Raw genomic sequence first — 23,719 nt, forward strand, 5'->3', positions numbered from 1 at the left:
AAGTCCTGAAGCGCATTTCAAGTAAGCGCGTAGGTGTGGTTGACGCGTTATACCCCACCTAGAGGTGAATGGCAATTATATATCACTTCGGATCATTTTGTGCGGAATTTAGACCACCGTTCCACGACTTATCGATTTCGCGGAAAATTTCGACAGAAGAAGGTGGCGGAGAAACTAATAGCTATTATCAGAGCTTATATGAAAAAATCACAAACTGATTCCGCATCAACTCAAACTAGCGGCGGCAAATTCTTCAACCGTATATACTTACAGCTACAGGCAAGTGGACGTAAGTGTGGGACTTCGACGAACGTTCTCATGGCGTTTCATAGTAGTGGGCATCAGTAGTTCCATATTAGGCGCAGACTTTTTAAGCTACTATGGGCTGCTAGTGGATCTGCAGAATAGATAGATAGATCCTGTAACTTCGCTCAGGTCTGCAGGAAAACTTACCACCTGCTCTACTGTCAGTCTTTCGATCACTTTTGAAGAGGTAGCCGACCCTCGCATTTGTGTACTTCTTCAAAAATACAGCGACATAACTACCGAAAGTAGTTTCTCGCATGATGTACAGCACCACATCCGCACTACTGGCTCTCATATTTTCTCGAAGGTATGTCCATTGCCACCCCAGAAACTCGCTGTTGCTAAGAAAGAATTTGACAGACTTTTAAAGCAGGGTATTTACAGACCATCAAATAGCTGCTGGTCTTCTCCACTACACATGGTTCCAAAGTCCAACGGTGATTGGAGACCATGTGGCGAGTACAGACGTCTGAACGCTCAGACCATTCCAGACCGCTATCCTATACCACTAATCCTCGACTTTGCGCATAACCTCGCTAACTGCTGTGTTTTCACAACCTTGGACTTAGCCAAGTGGTATCATCAAATCCCTGTAGTTCCAGAAGATATTCTGAAAATGGCAATATACACACCCTTCGGACTGTTCGAGTTCACACGGGTGCCTTTTGGTCTGCGCAATGCGACGCAAACTTTTCTAAGGTTCATCCTTCTGTCCTTAGAAATCTTAACTTTTGTTTCGTGTACTTAGATGATGCTTTGGTCACCTCTTATTCTGAGTCTGAGCATTTGTAACATCTCGAATGCATTTTTCAATGTCTCCTAGAGGTCCGTCTTGTACTTAAGGTTGAAAAGTGCAAATTCATTTTCCTTGAGGGAATCCACTAGGATCCAAATAAGGTTCAGACCATTATAGATTTCTCACAACCTAAGATGGTTAAGGATCTGTGAAGGTTTTTGGGCATGTTAAACTTCTATCGTCGTTTCTTGCCCAAAGCCGCACAATATCATGCGATCCTCAGTGCCTACTTGTCTAGGCCTCACGCGTGATTGCGTGGTTTACAGAGGCCGTCTAGGTTTTTGAGCTAGCCAAATCATAGCTGGCTGACGCTACACTGCTGTCATTTCCTCAAACAGATGCACCCCTAGCCGTATTCGTCGATGCCTTAGACACCGCAGTAGCCCTTCGCCAAAACATGATCCAAATCTGGCAACCGTTGGGCTTGTTTTCTAAAAAAAATCAATACAACTCAACAGAACTTTACCAGCTATAATCGTGAGCTATTAGCCGCGTACATGGCAATAAAGTAATTCCGATACTTCCTAGAAGGCAGGCCGTTCACAGTGTTCACGGACCACAAGCCTCTTACTTTCGCGTTTAAGCAGAAGTCTGACAATACGTCCCCTCGCCACCTCCGGCACCTGAGTTTCATAAGCCAGTTTACTTTGAACATCCAAATACAAATTCGAGAGTTTCCCCTTTTCGGCTCAACCTCCGAAATAGTCTGAGTGCTCTGAAAAGGTATCTAGGCTATATATTCCGGCCGCTTTGCGCAAGGAAGTATTCCATGCAATACACGATCTTGCGCATCCAGTTATTCGGACAATGTATCGGCTTGTCACTAGTGGATATTTCTATGATAGCTATTAATGAATAACGATGTTTACTCCTAGGCCAGAGAGTGCATCGCGTGCCAGAAGTGTCACCAAGTAAACACACGATCCACTTCGATATTATTGGCCCCTTGCGAGATTTGCATGGCTCACAATCATCGACAGGTTCACGCGGTGGCGTATAGCAATACCACTGGCCGACATTTCCGCACAGTCGTACGCCGAGGCCCTCTGTCGTGAATGGATCCCACGCTTTAGAGTTCCGGCCGAAGTCATTACTGACCAGTTTAGAGTCTACCCTGTTCTCGGAGTTGGGCAAACTCCTGGGTTTCAAACGCCACGGGGCGACTATGTTCCACCCGTAATTCAATGGGATGCTGGAACGCTGGCATAGGACACTGAAGGTCGCTATAATGGCACACGATGACTCCTTGCGGTCACAAGTTCAGTCTTTCGTTTTATTTGGCGTACATACAGCCCATCGGCGAGTTTGCCGCCAGTCCCGCCGAGTTGGCACACGTGTTTGATGCTAGGTCGGTCCTTTCTACCACTGGGTTTATGCGTTTGCTCCGGGGCACCGTTGTAAGATGACACCCCCAGAGACCTGGATGTCTGTACACATGGCTTGGTTCGCGTGGATGCTTCCCGGAAGCCCATGAGGGCCCATATGAAGTGCTGAACAGAGGGGAGCACTTCTTTAGGCTTGACGTCGGCGGCAGGCCCAAGAACGTCTCCTTGTCCAGGTTAAAGCCTTTTGTTTCCGGAGCTGAGGTTTCGGGGAGAAGGGGTGCACGGCGCGTGAGATTTGATCTGCGCCCTTAAATTTGCCGGACCTGGAGTCGGGTTTGTCGTTGAAGCACGGTATCAGCTGGGGGTGGGGTAGTGTGGAAGCGCAGGCTAATTAACACGGATTTGTTCGGACTCCGCACGGGAACGATGTAATTCACCACAAAGTGAAACTCACCGGCTTGAGTGACTCGCCTACCTGTGGGTAGCAAGGTGAGAGTCACGAGGCTGGCGGAGCAATCGGGAAGTAAAAAGTCAGTGAGAAGTAATGCAGTCAATTTTTTTCTCTTCTGTACTTGCTAACCTATCCGCAGTTTATATATTAATTAGAGATCTATATAATCAAAATGTCATTGTTTTATAATTATGTTTTATAAATAATAAATGATTTTAATTACTGGACAAAAGTAGCCAAAAATTATTTGTGACATTGACATGTGACATTCAAATAAAGGCATAATAAGGGGGTCCACATAATTCTCTTTTCGGGCCGGTATTTTGTTTGTCTGGCCCTGGCGGTCAGTTTGTTTTCTGCACAAGGGGTGATCAGTTTTCCCCAAATGGTGGTTGGTTTTCTCCTATAATAGCAAACTCAAGTGACTTTTTCATTTGGCATTTTGTTAATGCCCTGTTGCATGCCGAAATGTGGATATGCAATGCCTTGGTAACCGTAAGGCTTTTTCGTCCCGTTTTAATGGAAAAAAAATTTTAATTTAAATTTAATGACAATTTTATTACTTAGGAACCAAAAAGCAGAAATGAAATGCTAAATGGAATTTTGCTTTCGAGGTGCGTCGTTTTCTCGGGAGTTGTGGTGTCTGATGGAATTTGTAGAGAGATTTTCGCGAGTACTTCGGAAGTGAGTAAAAAAAGGATAAGTACATACTCGTATGCAAACCTTGCGTTAACTTTTATATATATATACAAATATGGATTATGTCGTCTTATCTCTTAAATTAAATGAATCCTACGGGGATGTGTATTGAAATTTTTAGAACAAGATGGGATAAATCAGAAAGATGGATTTACTTTACATGACGACGGGTTATCGACGACCTGGAGATTTAACGTGAGTACCTGCTGTGTAGGCATAAACCCATGGCCTTGATTGATTTGGGGATTACAATTAGAGTTCCTGGTTTATACTGAGTGCAGACTTAACATTCATACAAGCGGATGCAGATGCCCACCATAAAATTTATGATACATTCTTGAAACTTACACAAACCGGTGATTTCCATTGACGTTTCGATTGATCTACAAATGTTGCTGCAACAAGTATCTAATAATGGTGAATTGTCACCTTACGCAGAATATAAACACCAGCTGTTCACATTCATATTCAAACAAATATGGTTGCTAAGGCATTTTCAAATAATATCGCCCCCATTCGAAAACTCACCCCAATTGTATTGACACTATTTTTACGTGCTTATTCCGGAAAGTTCTACCCCCTTTCGAGTAAACACTAAACACCCAAAAGCTTGAAGCTTCTGTTAAATTTTCATGGAAAATGGCAAAGCTTGCTTGGTTCATACCATTTTCTAGTATTGACGGAATATTGAAGCTTTTCACCGACCCCGAAGCGAAGCAATCCCCCCAGCTTGATTTATATATTCACTGAGTGAATTTGGGGGGCAGCATTCAGTGTGGCGCTGCTACAGACTGTGGCCTATGTAGACGCGCGCAAATTTCCGAACAAAGACATCTCCCTCGAAAAGTATCTTTAAGCAAGCTGTTGTCATCTAGGGCTTGTGCGTGTGAACGGAATTTGCCATCCCACGGAATTTTGTAGTTATTGCAGAAAGTGAGTTGATATCTTGCATTTTCTAGAAGTGAAGTTGTTGATCGGGCATTCGAAGGTGGCCAGATGGATAATTTTGGAAAAGACAACCAACTTGTTTTGCGCTAATCGCCAAAAGATACTTTCAGTAGATTGTCACTATCAACGGCAATCTTTAGGCTAACTATTTGCGGTTGTCTATATGTGTCGCGGGCGATAGTTGCTAGCCCAGTTCCCTGTTGATTCGGAATCCGACTCACTTAGAACTAGCGTGCGGGACGCGGTTTTTGTGATCAATTTCGTTGTTTTCCCGCGTTAGAGTGCATAGTGTCGCTGAGTGGTGGTATCTAGCCTAGCGGAAAGTGGTAAACGATACTGAGATCAACTTGAATTCTATGCTGGGCGCGAATTGCTGTAAGTATCGACCTTGCTAGCTAGCGTAACTGGTTGTTGCGTAACTCTCTTCAAGCGGCTTTTAGTATTCCAATATCGATAACTACCTGTCTGGGAACTCGAAAGCGTCCAAGAAAGCTATCAACCGATTTCAGAGGTTTCGTAACGCATTTTGTGTATTAATTTTGTCTTAAATGGAAACGAATTTGAGTGACTCTGGGCCTGCTCAATATTTATAGATTGAAGCCGTTGGAAGCTAGTCGGCCTTTTGATTACGATTGTTTGCACAATTGCTTACATATTCTGTAGGTCACTTCCGTTGCTCCCTGCTAGATCGACCACTTGTAGGTGAATTAACGTTTGTATCCCTGCAAGGTCAAGGTACTGTCCCTCCTGTGTGCCCGGCCATTTCACCTGTAATTAGGCATATATACTGCGATTAGTCATAATTGTGGTCAAAACAATGACTTTCCACTATTGTTGCTGGGGGTGGGAGACTATAATTTAATATAGAACGAGCAAGTGCGTTCATTGGATTGAGAGACGGAACCTTTGTTGGGATTCATGGCGAAATTTGTTCTAGTCATTGCCTGTATCGTCCGAATTTGCATGTTATTATAGTAATTATCAATCTTTGTATGTTCGAATTATCGCAGCCACGCCATGTTGTCGTGGTTTTGAAGCCTTCAGTATATTTGACACGATATCTGTTAAATTCAGACAAAATGAATAGTTATTATCCTGTCTAGATTGGCGGTGTGACATATTAATTGTGGCAACTTTTGCTATAACTTATTTTCCTTTGAGTACCCTATTTGCTGGGATATCTATTAATAACTACGGGGAAAAGCTGTTGGGCCGCGTATCCACTACCTGAATGGGGAGGTGAGAGTCACTCTTCTTCAACCCCAATGGGAACTCATGGCGGTTATTATTATTATTCTGTTAAGGGAAAGTCCCGCCGCGTCCTTAAAGAACTATTGTGGTCCTTTTGCTGGTTATAGTGTACCTATTGATCATAGTATCTCAAGCAGGACTATAACCGTCAGGAACTTTAGTATGTTCCCTACTTCCAGATCTTTCAGCTGGTGGTTACCGTCTTGGAAAGTGTTTTGAAGGTTTTGTGTGAAACAAAACCTTATTAGAATCGAGACGGTATCTGTCTGTCCGTCTGTCTGTCTGTGAGTCTTTTTTTATACGTTGGAAGGTGGAAAGGTTCAAAACCTACTGCTGGCTCCTGCCATACCGTTATGTGAGACTTTTACTTACTAAAACCACTTCCTTCTCCTTCGCTTACCCCGCGGGATTGCCAGTTCGGTATTACATCGCGGGGCAGGATCAGTTATGAACTGCGGCTTCTGTCGTTATTTGTAACTTTCCTCCGAAGCTCCTCCCTCTTCAGCAGATTGGGGGTCGCCTTCATTAATTTTTCCACTGCCCTCCAAGATGTTTCAGAGGCTAGCATGTGGTCCACGATATTTTTGGGTGTAAACCGTGCCTCGGCGTCAATTTTCGCCTCCGCTCTGTGTGCGGCGAACCGCGGGCAGTTAAAAACAACATGCTCTGCATCTTCCGGAATCATCACGTATGTGGGGCAATACGGGGAGTCGTCACGCCTGAAGTGATAAAGGTATGCACGGTACCCTCCGTGCCCGCTTAGGAATTGAGTTAGCTGGTAACTAACCTCAAACTAACCTCACCGTGCCTTCGCTTGCTCCATTTAGAGACATCTGGAATAATCCCGTGTGTCCAGCGTCCTTTAGGTGAATCATCCCATCTTTTTTGCCATTCCAAGATAGATTCACTTCACACAATATACTCTCCCGAAGAAATTCCATGACTATGTGCACCAGATATTTAGGAGCACCCAATTTGGCTCAAGACGCAATTATTTTGCTCCATTTTGTCATATTAAAGGCATTCAACACGTCGAGAGTAACTACCGCGCAAGATTTATTGGCCTCCATTGCTTTTTCCGCAATTTCCATCACCGTGCTGATGGCATTGACAGTAGATCTTGCCTTTCGGAATCCGAACTGCCTGTCTGAGAGACCACCATTCTTTGCTGTGACTGGTACAAGCCAATTGAAGATAATCTGTTTGAAAAGTTTTTCGATGCGGTTTAGCAGGCATATAGGTCTATAAGACGACGGATCACCCAAAGGTTTATTTGGCTTCGGGATTAGCACAAGCTTCTGTTTCCTCCACTCTTCCGGGAAAACCCCATCTATGACGCACGTCGTAAATGTGTCAGTGAACTTCCTTGGAACTGTTTCGACGGCCACTGTCAGTGCTTTATTCAGAATGCTGTCTAAACCTTGGGCTTTATTTTCGGCAATCTTCTTCGCGATTTCCACGACTTCTTCGTGGTTACCTGGGAATTTCTCCAGGATCTAGCTGGACAGTGGGTAGGTTCGACTCACTTGAAACTTGTGGGAAGAGAGTTCTAATGATTTCCCGCAGTAAATCAGGGTTGGTAATCGGCGGTGAGCGCTTTCCCTTGATTGTTGCCATAACTACCTTGTATGCACCTCCCCATGGGTCGAAGTCCGCTTCCTTGCATAACCTCTTGAAGCGTTCAGTTTTACTTCTAGAGATGCTGCTTGCAATTCTTTCCTCGCCTTCTTATATTGATTGTGCAACTCTTCAGACTCAGACAGGTTTCTGCTACGTTTCTGCTACGTCTGTCTGTCGGTCTGTCTGTCACACCTGATTTATTCGGAAACGGCTTGACCGATTGTCATGAAAATTGGTAAGAATGTGTCACCTGCTGTTCCCTTTACATGCAGTGACGCCATTTTGTGTTGAGTTTAAGGTAGGAGGAGTAGGGTGGATTTGTAGCTATATACGGATAGAAAAATGTGCGTTGAAGTTTCTTACATAAGACGAACACAAAACCTTTATACCCGAAGCGCGATCTTCCGGTATTCCGACTTGTTTTATATCATCATGGTAAATCTACAGCTATCCACTCCGGCGAGGGGAGTAGGATCGGCAAATTAAAATTTACCTTGATACTATTAAAATGATCGTCCATATTTTAGGCGCCATACGTTTTCAACGGGAGGGCTATTTGGGATTTTGAATGAACCTCGACACAAAGTATTGTCCGCTCCTCCCCTCATACTCTCGCCATTTCTTCTGGGGTTGATCTATTATTTGCAGGGAAAGAAGGATGCATGAAAGTATCTTTATTACCACTGTTCTTTGAGAATTGACATTTCTACATTCTATGGTTGGGAGATTTCAAGTTAAAGTAGGCATTTCCCGCACGACTGAGACGCTATTTTCCCTCTTGAGCTGAAAGTTACTCGGTGAGTCATTTTTTTCGATTATATATGTATTTGTACAATGGGGTTCATTTCGCCAAACGTACGTCCTTTTGACATATCCTGTGTATATTTTTTCTGCTTCAGCCTCCCTTTTCTGCACGCAGATTTCCTTCCTTTCCCAACACCTTCTTTCACCCTTCCTTTTCTTATACACTTCCATGAACACTGGTGCCGTCCCATAGTTCACCATTTAAATTGCGTTCTTATTTATCTCCTCTCCAACTTCCCGTACGTTGCTCCTAACGCATACCATTTTTCTCCCGTAGATCACCCGACTCTACTCCCTTGTCGTGCAAGCCTGCCATGTTAAACTTTCGTAAGGCGAATTTGGATACCCCCTGGACCTCCTTTTCTCTTCATTAATTTGAAGATCATATCAGATTGCCTTCCTTGTTACGCCGCCTCCTCGCACCATTACCCAGTCTGGTTTACCATTGAAGTCCGAAAAAAGTTTGTCAAAAACTTGTTGCTCGGAAAAAATTCCTGTCTTCTGAAAACTATGTTGACTTAGTTTCTTTCAATATTCTACGTTCCTCGGTCAAATCTCCAATATTTAACTTAAGAAAGGAATATATGCTCAGTGTTGAAATCTTACTGAAGTGCGGAAACCTCGAACCATTCGGGTTTCACATTTTCAACTCCCGCAATCTCCTCCATCTATCTTCATTTTTCATTAAATTCTCTGCTAGCTCCCCTATCTTGTAGTTGACTCTACCGCTATTTTCCGCCAGTCCATCTTCCTTCTCCTCCCTCTTGTTTTCTCCTATGAGTGAATGCAGCCGGCCCCGTATCTTCTGCCATTCTCCTCTGTATCCTTTTCCTTGTTGAGTACCTAATTGGCAACCTTGACACCAATGTTGCCCTGGTTATGACGTCCTCTTTTTGATTAAAACTGGTTAGCCCATTTCTTTTCTCTCTACATTATTTACAACAAGAGCCTCGAAGCGATCCATTTCCCTTCTTTGTGGAAAGAGGCCATAAAAGTGGTGATCGCGCTGTTGCTGAGAATTATCGTTCTATAATACTTCGTTCCTCTTCTACTACCAAAATGTTGAAAAGATATGTCAGCGACAGTTATCCGCTCACTTTGGTCACCTCTTAGTGAAAGTACAATATGGCTTTGTTAAATGTAGGTTCCCTGTCTCTAACCTGCTTGATCTCACAACTTTGTTGCCAGTTGTTTAGATTCACGACAGGAAGTGCATACTTTTTTTTATGGGTTGATGTGGAAATCTTAAAAGACGCTGCTGCGCCACGTTGTAGCAAAGTATGGGATTCTCACCCACTAAAACTACCCTCACTTCTCTGTCCATATCCTCGTGGGACGACCGTGAAATATTACTTCGCGAGGGGTCTCTGGTTTCAGCATTTTCTCTACGAAATTATGGGGTCCGATAACTGCGTTGAGGGCATCGTTTAACCTGTTTCTTTCATTCGCGAATCCCGGACAGTGAAACATAACATTGTGGCGCAGCGGGGTTAACAACATTCGAAATTTATTCCTCCCCGCCAGATTCCCGCGATGATACACACTGCCTCACCTGATACCATTCTTTATGCACTGCATACCCTCAGCGCGATTTGCCACTTGCCCTTCTCTGGTTCGCTGTGTTATCCAGTGCGCACGTCCAGACAGGAGCCTCGTATAGCAGGATGGATTTCACCACACCTGTGATAAGCAGCCAGCGACTAGATTTTGGCCCTTCAATATTTGGCATCAATTTTGCCTCTAGCAATGAACTAGCCTTTGCTGCCTTTTCGCGAGCATGGTCCTAGTGGTTAGAGCGCTGGGATGTCGTAGTGGAAAGTCGCGGTTCAAATCTCACTGGTATCAGAGGGATTTGTTAACTGTGAATGAGTACCTGAGTCAAGTCAAGGTAATAATCTCAGGCGAGCGCAATGCTGACCACATTGCCTCCTACAGTGCACTGTAATGTACCGTTACGGTCTTAAATGAAGTGCTCTCACATACTTCAAGGCCCTGATCCAATATGGATTGTTGTGCCATCGATTATTATTATAATCCAGGTACTCCTTGAAGGTCAACTTGGTATCGATCATTACCCCCAGGTATCTTGAAACGACCTCGTGATTACCAACGCGGATTTTAACAGTGTTGTTTTTCCTGCGATTAGTAATAAGTACCGTTTCCGTCTTATCTTCCGCGAGGTCCAATTTCACCATTTGGAGTCAGCATGATTGATAGCATGAATGGTTTCACTTGCATACAGTTCCACTTCCTGGTGGTCTTTCGCAACTACAACCACTGCCAGGTCGTCTGCAAAACCAATCAATGTTGCCTCCTCTCGCACGCGAAGGCCGAGCACTTCGTCATACATTATGTTCCACAGCAGGGACTCCAGTATGGAGCCTTTGGGAACACCTGCTGGTACAATATATTCCTTCGGTCCATCGTCTGTCTCATACCAAAGAAGGTAACTCTCGATTATCCGAGCTAAGTAACCAGGGACACCCAGTTTAGCCAGGGTGCCCTTAATCCAACCTCACCAAGCTTTTACCAGGTGATACGGCCAAGCTAAATGCATCCGGATAGCTGGTTAGAGCCCAAGGCTATCATACGAAGGTCGCGGTTGACATCTCACTCGTGGCAGTGGGATTTCTATCATGATTTGACGTCGGATACTAGTCGATTTAGCTGTGAATGAGTACCTGAGTCAAATCAGGGTAATAATCTTGGGCGAGCCTAATGCTGACCACATGGCCTCCTATAGGGTACTATAATCTTGTAGTGTATCGTTATGGTTTTGAATGAAGTGCTCTAATACACTTCAAGGCCCCCCAACGATCCAAGGCGATCATTTTTTGAAATAAAGCAGTTGAGTGGCGACAAAGTCCCCGTCGAGTTGCTACAGTCTTTGTGGCTGCAGAAACTTCCGGAGTGCAGAGTCCAAGACAGAAATCTTGGACTGTGCAGATTCGGAGTCTTTGGACACGTTGATCAGCACTGTTGACAAAATTTACGAGGTTCACGATGTGAAACAACAACCCGGGTGGCCAAGCTACAATAGGGGTCGGCAGCGATCACTACTTGCTGATATAGACGATAAAGCATCAGTTCTTCCTGCATCTCGGATTCATCGCCTTACACGTTAATACGCACATATGGCAACAGACAGGTAGACATCAGTCTAGGACTTCGATGGACATTTTTTTGATGCGTCCTTATAAAAGATATCAACACTTCGATCTTAGATGTAGACTTCCTGTGCCACTATGGATTACTAGTTGATCTCTACAACAGATCTCTTATTAAAACCACAATCTCCCTTAGGTCATCACGTCGAATCTCAACCTACACGGGCAACACTCTTTTCAACGTTTTTAAAGAGGTTACCAATCTACGTATTTGCGCAGTTCCTCATAAATACCCCAAAATTACTACTGAGCGTAGTCTCTCTGAACTTGTTAAGCATGATATTAACTACCATATCCACATTACTGGCTGTCTATTTTTTCTAAGGTGCGTCCTTCACCATTGCAAAGACTTGCTGTTGCGCGGAAGTATATATATATTTGTATATGTGGTTGCCATTCATCCTTTTGAGGGTATAGCGCGAGCATCACACCTACGCGGAATAGTTCGCGGTAACTTGAAATGTGCTTCAGCTCTCCTCAGGACGTCTGGTGACTACAGACGTCTAAATGCCTAGATGATTTCAGACCGATATCCAATTCCACTCATTCACGACTACCCGCACTCTTTCGTAGACTTTTTTTCTCGATTTCGGACTTAGCCAAGGCATATCACCGAATCTCAAAAACATCTCGAAAACGGCAAAGGGCTTACTTTTTGGCTCTGCACTAGGGAGCAAACCTTTCAGATATTCATCCATTCTGTACTATGCAACCTCTACTTTGTTTGTTTCGTTTATTTGGTTAAGTAAGTTCTGGTCGCGTCTTCCTCCTTGAGGCCCTTCCAATACCTAGCCTGAGAAGTGTAAATTCTTACAACCGCAGGTGGGGTTTCTTCTTTGAGGGTAGGGGCGTGAATAATTGCACCTCGTCAGAGCTAATACTGGCCGATCGGTGTTCGGATTTTTGACATTTGTTGTCAAGTGCCATGAATGGTGTTTGTCATTTCACCATAAACAGATTTCCGATCTGAGTGTAATTACGTGGTATTTCTACCGATTAATTGTTTGAAGTTTCTACCGATTAATTTTTTGAAATAATAAATGTTTAATGTCCGTTCTATATGCTTGGACAGATTTGAGAAGGTGACACTTGGTCTTTTTATTGTGGTAGAAGTCGATTGTTGAGTGTACAGTGTAGTGAGATTACTACGTTCTATCCTTCGTGCGTGTCTCCTGATCATCGTATCTATGGTGGTGCTGGTGTACCCGTTCTTCCTTGCAGTGTCCATAATGTAGAGTTTTTCGCTATGGTAGTTTTCCTCTGTGAGTGGGATTGTTAGAAGACGGTGAATCGTACCATAAGCTGCCACTTTATGGTGGTAACTATGAAACGGAGTGACCGGGAATGTCCGCTGGGTACCGGTGGGCTTCCTGTAAATAGAAAAAGAAAATTATCCGTTTTGACGTTTGATTAATATATCTAAGAAAGGCAATTGGTTATTAACTTCAATCTCATAAGTGAAGGTTATTTTAGGGTGTAGCGTGTTGATGTTATCCAACATATTGTTGATACTTGTTTCCGGGATCACTGCCAAAATGTCATCCACGTACCTCAGCCATATATTTGGCAATAATCCACCCTGCTCCATTTTCTCTTCCAGTGATGCCATAAAGATTTCACTTAGGAGTGGGGAGAGAGGATTCCCCATTGCTACACCTGAATTTGACTTGAAGTATTTTTTTCCCTGAATATGAAAATTATTTTCATTCATGCAGAAAATTATTTTCATTCAAGCCTTGCATATTGTTTTGCCTTTCTCCTCCATTCTGGTGTCGAACTAAACCGTAATAGCCACTTTTGCAGGTGTGTATGTGTGTGTGTGTATGGTGGGGGAGAAGCTACTGCTTCTGAGCACTCAGGCCGTGTTGGCCCATTGTACTCGCCTCCCCCGTCTAACGGAATATTCCGGATTCGTTAACGTATCGCAGGATTTCCGTTAGTGGATGCGATGCTACCCGTCGCAATTGGAGAACATCGGCACTAAAGATCTGATGAGTGATGCGTCCATAGGCGGGGCATTCACGTAGGAAATGCTCCGTGGATTCCGCTTCCTCATTATAGGAGGGACACGTATCATCTTCGGTAATTCCTATTCTGAACATATGCCCAGCTAGTGAATTATGGCCTGTCAGAATGCCCACAATACACCTGCAAGTCCTCCTGCTTTTCGACAGGATAAACTTTGCGGTACGTATGTTTAGTTCTGGCAGGAAAAGTTTGGTGTGTCGAGTAGCATTTAGGCTCTGTCACCTGTCATTATGGGAAACTTGTTCCCAGTTTTTGAAAACAGATTTAGCCAATGCTACTGATACTCCAATTGCTGGCTCCGGGCCCGGCATAGGGGAGATTGACTCCTCTTTCGCTAAAGCGTCCGAGATTTCATTTCCCTCTATGCCACAGTGACCAGGTACCCAGAGTAGTTCCACCGTATTGAATCTAGACATAGAGTTCAAACTGTTTCTGCATTCCTGAACGATTTTCGAGGTGATCAAAGGACTGCTCAATGCCCTCAGCGCAACAGGTGTACTGGGAAATAAAGCTTTGACATCAAATGACACCAGGCGTTCATTATTCCCCAAAGTCCCCACTACATTCAATCTTTCAATCAATTCTTTCGAATTTTTGACAGATTGTTTTCCGTCGGTAGACCCCAATTTTTGGTATTCCTCAACCAACCACTTCGCAATGTTGTAAGAAGGGGAGTTAGAATCGGCAGTAATCTCCCTCGTCTCATTGCCTGACTTGTGTATTTTTGGTTGGCATCGGATTCTGGGTAAAGAGGGGTTTGGCATCCGGAGTCGGGCTGGGTTATCAACCACTCCTTTAGGGTCTTCTCTACTCGTTTTATGGATTCTGGTAGCGGATCATTCTTTAATTTAAAGTAGTTTCCTCCTGTCCACTTTTCAATTACTAGGTTTTCGTAATGTTGTTTATCCATAATTACAATCGTATTACCTTTGTCTGCTTTTAGGTAGTATACCGGCTTCTTCTGCAGCTCTGGAACGATATTGGTTTCCCGCCGGTTGGTAGACTTTTCAATCTTAGTTTTTTAAGCGATGGCTTTGGATAGTTCGTGCCGGACTTCCTCCTTCGCTTCGTTGCCCATGAATTTTATGGCTCTTTCCACATCTGTGTTCAACTAACAGGTCGGTCAAGGGCTGGAACTACGCCGTAAAGAAGTTTTATTGTAACTTAAATTTAACTTTCTCTGTAGAATATGCTCGTCACGATGTTTTTCCTGGGTTCGCTATTTGGCATGTTGTCGATAAATTGGAAAGTGATCTTACTTTCCGCGACAGCCATGATGATGGATACCTGGCGTATTTTCTGTTTGGTTATTGGCCAGCACTTATATAAGATGGAATTGGCTCTGAAACTCTAGCTGGAATTGATTGAGCTCTTGAAGAGACGGGAGTTGACCTCGATTTTCATTGCGAAATAATTTTTAGGACGAGGTTCAGTTTTGGGTGAATTAAACCGTAAAGTGGTTCATCAGTACTATTCTATCCATACAAAGTATCTGGTTGGTGCGGTTTATAGGACGGTGAGATCATCGGCCTGTCGTATGGGTAACGACGAGTGCTATCATGATGTGGTGACTGAGTTTCGCTTTTTCTCAGATCGATGACCCACGTATTAAGTTTGGTAGAGAATACTGCTTTATTTCAATATGGAGTCTTATTGCTTGGGAAACCTCATACGTGGACTGCATTTTCAACCCGGTTAGTTCTTGATTTTGAATGATATCGAGGATTCCTTTACCTTTAGAACACGCTGGAAAGATGTCCCTGAAGAACGAACACTTTCTGTTAAGAGTATACAAGTTTGGAGTTGGCATGGGCTATGCCACGTCTTCCTTCTACATGCTTTACCGAAGTTGATAAGGGTCATGTATTTTCTTTTACTTGGAAAAGCAGAAGCTTGTGTTATTAAACGAGTTAATGGAGAAATCCTTGATTATATGTACATACTTCCCTCCGTCTCAAAAGCTTAAATATTGATTTTCATTCAAGTACAAGTTGTGGGAGCTATAATTGTTTGCTTATATTTTTTCTTATTGCTACACATGTGTGGCATGCGTTGATAAGAAACTCATTATTCTGGTCAGGTCTTGAGTAAGAATTTGCTGATAACCCAGAGTGGATCTGTCCTGCGTAATTACAACCACCCAATCTGAGACAAAAGTTCTGCTTCGCTGACTTGTGACCGTTTCCTCAAAGAATGTTCCAATTAACAATCAACTTAGGAATGTGACAAGACAATCCCAATCGCAAATTGGAATAGTAATTGGCCTTGATCAAGGTGTTCTCATATTCACGGGGGTATCGTTTTACTGACCCCGGGCGTAATGAATCGCAAACTTGAAACCACAGTCGAGTCTATTCAAAACTCAGTTTTATGGTCATCTCCACTCGTTTATCGTGAAGCTACTTTGTCTCGTGGTTTCAGGGTACGAGTAATTACATGTTTTCATTACAAACTTGCATAGGAGCCGTCGAGATGTAAAACCAAGTAATCCCACACCCCCCGACCATATGGAAATCTAGTCGCGAAATGGGAGATAAGAAAACCAGATTTCGAGGGGATTAGTTGCACTAGAACTTACATATCTTCTGAATACTCCGGGCTCGTTAGCATGCAAATGTTTACGAATGGATAAATGTTACTGAAAAATGGAGGCACGAGTGATATTACAATATTATCACATATCACTTCTGGCAAGTAGACATGTTGGGCTTCTGACAAAGCATTTCAAGTGGGACAATGACTTCAGCTGGTTTTTATCTAAGTTCTATACGCGATAAGTCGCTATCAGCCTAACAACAGCTGGGTAGCTCTATATTGTGTACAAAAGATTTTCCTCGTGTTACGCCAGACATCTAGCCGAACTAATGAGAGCTTGAGATTTGATTAAATTTGTAAGATTTGAGCTTGTTGAATACAAATTTAGACCAGATCCATGTGACTGTTCCATGCTCTTCACGACAGCTCACTTTAAAAATTCATCAAACTGCATTTCCTGGTATTGTTCGATTTCTCGAGTGACTGACAGTATCTCGAGCATAAATGCACTTTGCAATATTTACATTTCTGGGCAATCTTATCACCAACTCAAGATAGATTTGCGCATTTTCATTTGGCTTGGATTGCGAATGTTTTCTGCAAATAGTGAGTGCATTATGGAAATGAAAAGAGCTTTTTCAGCTATCGAAAGTGAGGGCAAGGTTCATTTTGCTGATTAATAAATTTTATTCAGTTTTTATTGTTGAGAATTGAATTCATGAGACTCATTAAAATTGCGAAGCTTTTTTAATAAATTGGCTTACATTTAGCAATGTGGCGGAGAATCTTTTATCTGTCATGGGTGACCTTTTATATTCCATTTTGGTTCTTGAATTTTATGAGTATTGTGTGGGCAAGAATTATGTACAACATCAACATTTTTTGTTGATTTTAACATTATTGGGCTGGTTTATCCGGTCGCTTGATCCTCAGATATTTTCAAAAAGAGGCCTATCACGAGAAATCTGTTGTTATATTTAGTTTCAAATATTATCTTGAATATCCAGAATTGGTGATAATGAACCGCGATCGTAAGGAAGAGCGGTTTGCTTAATACAGACAAGTTTTGGAACATAAAATATATATTAATGTTATTATGGGGCTCTATCAAATGTAAACGGGGCTAGTTTTTCCAGTAGTTTCATTTTTATTAAGGTTTTGTTTGCAAAACCCTATTAAAATCGGTTCAATGTCTGTCTGTCAGTCCGTCTGTCTGTCACACGCACTTTGCTCAGAAGCGGCTATGTCGATTGACACGAAATTTGGTGAAAAGAGAGAACTGTGAACGCTCAGACATCCATTGAGCTACATCTTTCAGCGTTACTATTAAGGGGGGGGGGGGGGGAGAGGGTTCACTTACAAGCAAAAGGGGGTGTGAAACTTTTCCTCACCGGATACAGTCATGTTGGATATCAAATGAAACGTCTTGATTAGTGCTTTTCGATGTCGGTCTTAGTTTTGACACTTGTTAGAAAGGCGGGGGGAGGGGGGGTGGGAGTAGTCGAAAGTGATGATTTCTATAAGGAAACCATTCTCAGAAATTGCAGAACCAAAAAATCGAAAAAAAAAAATAATGAAGTTGCCTCTGTACGGTGTCCAGGCCCACTCCCCATATCGATATCTATTCAAACTAAGTTAATAATATTATACTACCATATTTGTGGGGAAATTGAGTAGAAACCCCCCTTAAGTTTATCCTATAGTTATAAAAATTATAGTAATATAGATTATATATATATTTTTTTTTACACACGGAGGTGTTAAAAAATCTTAGAAAAACACATCCATTTCAGCTCTGTGAGCGTCAAAGTTGGCATGGATTTAGTGTGGGATTCGCACTCACTAAAAACGCACCCTCACCTCTCTCATACCCTTGCCCCACGGGACCACCATTTGGGCATTACTTCGCGGGGCGGGCTTGCCTTCCGTATTCCTTCAAGTTTCCAACTCTGCAGTCTTCCGCTTCTTTGCTTCCTTCACCAGGTCCATTCTGTCTTTAGGGTACTGCCTCTCCATTTCTTTGGGCTCTTCTTGCGCGTGCTTCTCCCAGGAGCTGGGTTTGTATCCACACAGTTTGCCTCCGACTTTAGCATTTCTCGGTTTGAGTTCGGGGTCTCACGCCGACTCCCAGGGCCTCGCTCAGGCTTCTTCTCCCGGAATCTCGGGCACTCAAACAGCATATGCTCCAGGTCCTCTGGGATCCCGCGACATCTGTAACAGTTCGGGGAATCATCACACCGATACGATGCAGATACATTCGGTAGCAACTACCGTGTCCACTGAGAAACTGCGTGAGGGGATAGTTCACCTCTCCGTGTCGTCGGTCAAGCCACTCCCTAATATCATAAATAAGCTTGTATGTCCATCGACGCTTTGACGACTCATCCCATCGTCGTTGCCAGAGTCTATGCGACTCCTCCCTTACCATTCGCTGGTGATCTGCTTCCATTCCTGATGGACCCGCCTGCCTCCGTCCATACAGGCATCGCATCTCTCTCGCTAATAGGTCAATCGGGACCATCCCTGCGATCATAAACACCACATCATCCGAACTAGTTCGAAATGCACTGCATACCCTCAGTGGAATAAGACGATAGGCAGAATTTAGTAGTAGTTCGGTACGTTATCCAAAGCCTCCGCCCACACAGGCGACGCGTACAACAATAGTAGTTATATAGAGCGAGCTTTCCGGAACCCATATTGTTCATCCGCAAGACCATTCCCGCCTTCTACGATAGGGAACAATCTATTATTGATGATGCGCTCGAACATCTTCCCCATAGTGTCCAACAAACAGATAGGTCGATAAGATGCAGGGTCCCTCGGTGGCTTGCCGGGTTTGGGCAACAACACCAGTTTTTGCCTTTTCCATTGTGGAGGAAATACGCCTTCCGCCATGTACGCCTCGAAGGTATTTATGAACCAATCAGGTGTGATCCCCACCGCCAGCTTCAGTGCTTTATTAGGGATGCTATCCAAACCCGGAGCTTTGCCATAGCCGATCCTTCCGTAGACTTCCGGAAGTTCTTCCTCTGTAACGCGAGGTATTACCTCCACCTCGAATTGGGCCTCCGTATGATACCTGCTCGCCGTATGGTGAGGAAAGAGCGTGGTTACAATTTTTTGAAGAAGCCGTGGACAGGTCACCTAAGGCGACCTTTGCCGATGCAACTTCTTCATAACCAGCTTGTAGGCCATGCGCCAGGGGTTTATGTTCGCATCCACATACAGTCGCCTAAAGCAATCTTTTTTGCTCCTATGGATGTCCTCTTTTATTCTGCCACGCAACGTCCTATGATCCCGTTCGCGTTCCTTGTGATCGGGTCTTCCCCTGGATCGCTGGAACTGTCTTCTTGCTCGATGGCATGCCGATTTTAGTTCCGCGATTTCGCTATTCCACCAATAGTTTGGTTGTTTGCTTGCAAACTCTCGCCTTCGGGGCATAGCAGCCTCGTATGCCTCGGTTACCGATCGCATGGTTCTCGATGCAATTTCGGTCGTTCAGGTCGTTATAACCCGCCAGAGCTTCAAAGAACGTAGCTTGCTCGAACGCCCTCGTCGTTCAGCCCGGCATCCTTACTCGCTTTCTACGAGCATTCAACCCGCCACTTGGCCTAACAGCGACTTTAATAAAGATGTGGGTGTAATGCTCACTGACATACCACATAGTTCTCCTTGCCAATGCGGTGCTCATGTACGTGAGGTCGATGATAGAGCTCAGGCCTCGCCCTCTGAACGTAAATGAGTTCGAAACATTGGCAAATAGAACATTCTACTCGGCAAATGCCTCGAGCAGGATACGTCCTCTCTCGTTTGTCATCGGCTATCCCACTCACAGGCCCAGGCATTGAAGTTACCCTCTATGATTTTCGGGGTATGACTCCTTGCGTCCAGCACCAAATGGTGCAGCATTTTCTCGTACTGCGCACGTGTTGCCCTAGGAGGAGCGTAGCAGCTGTAAACATGAATCCCGTTCTTCTGTACTCTTACGAAACCAGTTTCCGGACGTTCCATAACTTCCTGAATGGCCTGGCCGCCGCACGTCCATATCGCTGCTTTACCGGTCTGGTCCCTGGTTCAGACACCATCAGCGTAGTTGCGATAGGGTTCACAAATAATGGCAACGTCGCTCCTCTTCTCTCGGATGGTCTGTGAGAGGAGGTCTTGGGCCACCTCACAGTTGTTGAGATTTATTTAAATCAATCTCATTTGGGCCTTGTATTTAGCGCTCTCCTAAACACTGAACTTCGGTTACTGCCAGTAATATGTCATTTGTCGATGTCCTCCTTTCCTTCGCACAGCATGTATTTTGGGGTCAGCTGTGCACTCCTTGCCGGTATGTCCATCTCCTCCGCACTTTCTGCACCGCTTTGATCTAGTAGCCTATTCCTATCCGTTATTATGATCCTAGTTGGAAATTTCGTGTTTCTGGCTTTTGTAAATCTCCATACTTTTGGCCAGTTCTAATTTTCTCGTATCCTTTATGTGCTTGATTAATCCTACTTCCTCCTTAGAAATGGTATGGTTCGGTAGGACAATGTGCTCCGCTTCTTTCGAACTGAAGTCGGTCCAACCGTTTTTTAGGCTGGTCGTATCCAAAATATGTTTGGCTTCATCCAACACGGCCTTCGCGAATATGAGGAGAGTTACCATACGATGGATCATGTGATTAAAAGAGTCGATTTTTTGTTAATGACCGTGGGCCGAATTGTTGGGGATGACTCGTTAGGTATCCGTCGGTTTTGCTGTTTCCTCTTCAATAACTGATTTTCCTTTCTTCTCCATCTTCAGGGTGAATTTGACATGTGCACTGCATATTGAGAGACTTAAATATAATTTCGCTTTAGTCTTTTCCAATCTATTTTAAGAGGTGGACATTTTTAAAAGACACAGAATTCAAGTGACCTGAGAGTATGGGATTGTTCCCACTAAAACCACCTCTCACCAAGCTAGGAATGAGATTTCCCTTCGAGCAGTTTCCTTTGCATATTTGAGTTTCGCATTTGTAGGGGTGAGACGCTGCGGTCCATTTCAACACCTTCTTTGGCTACGATGTGGAAGTGGGAGTTTTGCACAAGCGGTTGTAGGTTAGTCATTCGGTTCCATTCTTTTTAATTGTCTCGTCATTCTTGCGATATCTGACAATTTCTGAATTTCGTTATTCTCATTATAATCAACGGCGCAACACCTGGTCTATTCCCGCCTTAGTAAGGAACTTCAGACACCCCGGTTTTACGCCGAAGTCCACCAATTCTATAACTCCAAAAAGGTGTCTGGCGTCCTGATCTATGCCTCATCTTCTTTTTTTTACCATAGATATTGCCCTTATTGACTTTCCGGGCTGGATCATCCTCACCTATACGAATTAGGTGACTCGTCGACCGCAATCTGTTGCGCCGAATTTGATCCCCAACCAGACAGTCGTGGTATCGCTCTAAGATTTCATCGTTATAGGGGCTACGGAATCGTTCATCCTCAAGTCGGGGGTAAAAAATTCTCCGTAGGATTCTTCTCGCGAACGTGGCCAAGAGTTCCCAATTTTTCTTGCTAAGAACCCAGGTGTCCGAGGAGTATATAAGGACTGTGAAGATCATAGTTTTGTACAGTAAGAGCTTTGACTAGTTAGCTATGGTGAGACGTTTAGAGCGAAACAGTTTTTGTAAGCTGAAATAGGCTCTGTTGGCAGCCAAGAACCTTGCGAGGATTTGATCGTCATAGCTGTTATCGGTTGTGATTTCCGACCCTAGATAGGAGAAATTTCCAGCGTGGTTGGATGGATTTGAATGGTACCTTTTGCATTCACATCTGCATCGCGGATCATTTTCTCCAGGGCCAGGTTAAAGAGGACGCATGATTGGGCATCCTCTTGTTTTAGACCGTTGTTGATGTTGAATGCTCTCGAGAGTGGTCCTACTGCTCTATCTGGCCTCGCAAATTGGTCAGGGTTAGCCGAGTTAGTTTTATCAATTTCTCTGAATATGGGCTTTGTTCCTATTTGACTGTTGGGTACCAATCTATGTCTCGCCCTGGGACCTTTACTACCCTTCGGCCGCCGACAGGTTGTACTCATCTGAAGATAAAACCGCGCTATATCCTGTAATTGACGCAGAGGTACTATTAACTGATGTGAATGCTAAGTCCGCCTTCAATCCAGATCAGTGCTGCTAGGGCTATTATTGTGTGGGGTATGTCATTATGCTTATCTGTCACTTATTTACGTACGTACGTAATGAGTCTGACTTGATTTGTAGCGAACATAGCTACAACTTAGAAAAACTACAAAGTCGGATTCGGTTAAAAAAATTATAGAAATCTAGAAACCTGGCTCAGGCTTAATTAATTGTTGTATTAATTGAAGGTTCTAAAGTTCAGATTCTCGATTAGAGGTTGAAGGTCGTGATTAGATCAAATTGTATAAGTTCAGATTGGGGTCACCACTTTAGAACTGAAATATTCATTCAAGGTTGAATGGTCTTCTTAAATGCAGTGTCCTGGGGTGTCCATCTAGGACTATTGAGCAAAAAACAACTCCAAGTGCTGGGGGATCATTTTTTTAAGAGAAACTAAGGGGAATGACCTGAATGAAAACTTTTAAGTCACTAAGTGAGTTCAATACTTCATTGACCTACTTTCGAATTTTCCATTATAGTATCAATGAGCATAGATATGCAATTCAAACTACGCTGACCCAACGAAGAAAATACCGCTTATGAAGCATTTTCACATTGATTACTGGATTCAATCAGGGCGACCTTCACGTAATCACGATTTGAATTGAGAATAAAATTTTATGCATACATAATGAAGTATTTAGTTTTCTTTTGTCTAAATGATAATTAGTTGATAGATTCTGATTTTAATTAGAGATTTTTATGTAACTGAATGTTGCCACTGAGTCCATTGATTGCCGTAGACCTTGCTCTGTTAATGAGTTGTAATGAGGTATCAAGATTGGTGTGATTCTTGCTAGTAGAAGGAGATCTCATTTGAATACGTATAACTGCTTGTTTCAGTGATTAATTGAAAAAAGGTTCCATAGTTCATTCCAGGATGGATGTTTGCAGTTTTGGAAGGAGATAACGACTTTCCAATATGTGTAGGATTTTTTAAGGGAGTTTAATGTTTATTGTTTATTGTTGTTTTTTATTTCCAAATTTATTGTTCAGAACACTACGCTCCGGTTTCAATATCATTACACTCAACGCTGTACAGGTAATAAGCCTACAGTAGTTGGATTGACTTAACCATAAACACAGACATCCATGACTCAATCGGGATTTGAACCTGGGGTTCGAGACCGACAAAGAAGTCTATAATATCGTCATTAAATGCAGGGATAAACTTTAAGTTCTGAATGCACCCTTGCGGTATTGCACTTGTCTTGCTGGTTAGATAATGAATTGAAAACTAGTCGGGAAACCGGAAGCTTTTCGGGTAGGTAGTTTCTGAGAATGGGTCCGTTAAAGAAATCATCACTTTCCACCCCTCCCACTCCTCGCCTTTTTAACAAATCTCAAAACAAAGACTGGCTTCGAAAAGTACTAATCGATACTTTTCATTTAATGTCCCACATGACTACATTCGGCGAAAAAAAATTTTACACCCCGCTTTTACATGTATGGGGACCCCCCCTAAATCTCAACGTAGAAGGATACCACTCACTGCATTTCTGGGCATTCACAGTTCCCACCTTCTCATCAAATTTTATGTCAATCGGTAAAGCCGTTTCTGAGAAAAGTGCGTGTGGCAGACAGACAGACAGACATACAAATAGACAGGCAGAGGTGCT

At 43.4% G+C, this 23,719-nt stretch overlaps 1 protein-coding gene across 2 annotated transcripts in view; it reads left to right on the forward strand.

The window, feature by feature from the left end:
* Positions 1-4,337: 4,337 nt before the first annotated feature.
* LOC119648101 overlaps positions 4,338-23,719 on the forward strand; it is a 61,798-nt gene continuing 42,416 nt past the window's right edge. The window contains exon 1 of one of the 2 annotated variants that reach the window (XM_038049605.1): positions 4,338-4,900. The gene's annotated coding sequence lies outside the window, so the exon portion shown is untranslated. The remainder of the gene's footprint in view (positions 4,901-23,719) is intronic. The other variant, XM_038049608.1, reaches the window with a different exon arrangement.

This window comes from Hermetia illucens, chromosome 2, assembly GCF_905115235.1.
Source record: "Hermetia illucens chromosome 2, iHerIll2.2.curated.20191125, whole genome shotgun sequence".
NCBI classification, from domain to species: domain Eukaryota; kingdom Metazoa; phylum Arthropoda; class Insecta; order Diptera; family Stratiomyidae; genus Hermetia; species Hermetia illucens.